The 2,428-nt window shown below is 50.7% G+C and overlaps 1 pseudogene; it reads left to right on the plus strand.

The window, feature by feature from the left end:
* The first annotated feature begins 664 nt into the window (after nucleotides 1-664).
* On the plus strand, nucleotides 665-1,589 carry LOC104274013 (annotated as a pseudogene).
* The last annotated feature ends 839 nt before the right edge of the window (nucleotides 1,590-2,428 follow it).

Genomic DNA, 2,428 nt, shown 5'->3' on the forward strand with positions numbered 1-2,428 from the left:
GTGTCTCCTGGGCTGGGAAGGGACAGCTGAGATCCTCCTCAGGTACCACGAGATGGGGTGAGGGGTTTGGAGACTGCATTTGGAAACTGGATTCCTCTGCTCTCAACAGGGTCCAGCTTCCCCTCAGGGGAAGGTCTCGGTGCAATTGTCCTCCAGCCGAGGGGCAGATGAGCTCAGGGCTGATGGGCAGAGCAGCTGTCCTCCCTCAGCACTAAGGGACAGTCCTTTTGCCTCTCCAGGCCCACCAGGTTTCACTTGCCAAGCAGCAGCAATGGCAGTGCCCAAAGCATATCTGAAATGTGGTGGGAAACGGGAGCAAAACACAGAATAAATCCCTCAGCTCTCCTCTGCTCTTGATTGAATTGAGAATGACAGTGCAGAAAAGCTTTTTGAGATGACCAATGGGTTTCATTGGAGACACCCTGGTGTTCCTGTTTACCTTCTGCAGGGCAGGGCTGACTACTCCAGGGCCCACAGCAGAGTCCCCGCTCTCAGTGGCAGCCACAGCCAGCATCAACCACAGCTCATGAGAGGGACCTGCCAAAGCTCTTCCTGAAGGAAGGCACTTTCAGTGGGATTTCTGTAAGAAATACGTTAGCTTCTGCTCTTCTAACTTGTCGCTGTCTATTTCCTCTTGCACAGTCCCCCAGGTCAGAAACAGCAAATGTCCAACAGCAGCTCCATCAGCCAATTCCTCCTCCTGCCATTCGCAGACACGCGGCACCTCCAGATCTTGCACCTCTGGCATCTACCTGGCTGCCCTCCTGGGCAATGGCCTCATCATCACCACCATCGCCTGGGACCACCACCTCCACATCCCCAGGTACTTCTTCCCTACAACCTCTCCCTCCCTGACCTGGGCTCCATCTCCATCACGGTACCCAAGTCTATGGCCAGTTCCCTCTGGGACACCAGTGCCATCTCCTACAAAGGGTGCGTGACTCAGCTCTTTCTGTTTGTGTTCTTCATCACAGCCGAGTACTTTCTTCTCACTGTCATGTCCTACGACCGCTACGTGGCCATCTGCCAACCCCTGCACTACGGGACCCTCCTGGGCAGCAGAGCTTGTGCCCAGCAGCTGCCTGGGCCAGTGGGTTTCTCAATGCTCTCCTGCACACGGCCAATACATTTTCAGTGCCACTCTGCCAGGGCAATGCTGTGGGACAGTTCTTCTGTGAAATCCCCCACATCCTCAAGCTCTCCTGCTCAGACTACCTCAGGGAAGTTGGGTTTCTTGTGGTTAATGTCTGTTTAGGATTCGGGAGTTTTGTTTTCATGGTGGTGTCGTATGTGGAGATCTTCAGGGCTGTCCTGAGGATCCCCTCAGAGCAGGGACGGCACAAAGCCTACCTCACCTGGCCGTGGTCTCCTTGTTTGTCAGCACTGCCGTCTTTGCCTACTTGAAGCCCCCCTCCCTCTCCTCCTCATCCCTGGACCTGGTGGTGTCAGTTCTGTACTCGGTGGTGCCTCCAGCAGTGAACCCCCTCATCTACAGTCTGAGGAACCAGCAGCTCAAGGATGCCTTGAGAAAATTGGTCACAGGATGGTTTTATAAAGCAACAAACATCCACATAGAATTTTTTATGTAACTCTTTGCAGGCCCAGTCTTTCTTCTGTATGTTTTGCTGGTGGTGGCATTTTATCTCATGTTGTTACTCCCTTTCTACTTCACTCTCTGCTTTCTTTTCTGACCAATGAGGAACTGTCCTCCCAGTGTGCTTACAGAAAATTAAGTCTGTGGGAATCGATTTTGAAGGTTATAGGAGTCCAGGAAGGCTGGACACTACTTCGGGACATATTGCTGAAGATCAGAGAAAAAAAGAGATTTTATGGCCTCTAGAAAAGAGGGCAGGCCACTCATAGTGAGTATAAGGATAATGTTAGGTTATGTAGAGAGATTATTAGAAGATCCAAGGCCCGGTTAGAAATTAATCTGGCTTTGAAAGTAAAGTACTGTAGAAAAGTTTTTATAAATACATTAATAAAACAAGAAAGAAGAGAGAGACCCTACATCCCCTGCTAGACCCAGAGGGAAATACAGTAATAAAAGACAAGGATAAGGCTGAGGTTCTTAATGCCTTCTTTGCCTCAGTCTTTAGTAATAGTAACACCTGTACTGAGGGAAGTCAGCCCCCCAAGTCAAGAGAATGGGACCAGGAGCAAAATGTCCCCCCCATAATTCATGAGGGGATGACCAGGGACCTACTTCCCCATGTGTTGCCTAGTCTAGTTGAGAGGTGGCGTCCCTGCCCATGACAGGGAGGTTGGATTAAATGATCTCTAAGGTCCCTTCCAACCGAGGCCATTCTAGGATTCTACGATTCTACTTCCACATGTTGACATCCATAAATCTATGGGGCCAGACGGGATACACCCTGGAGTACTGAGTGAACTGGAGGGGGTTCTCGCCAGACCACTCTCCATCATT

Source organism: Apaloderma vittatum, unplaced genomic scaffold, assembly GCF_000703405.1.
Source record: "Apaloderma vittatum isolate BGI_N311 unplaced genomic scaffold, ASM70340v1 scaffold7035, whole genome shotgun sequence".
NCBI classification, from domain to species: domain Eukaryota; kingdom Metazoa; phylum Chordata; class Aves; order Trogoniformes; family Trogonidae; genus Apaloderma; species Apaloderma vittatum.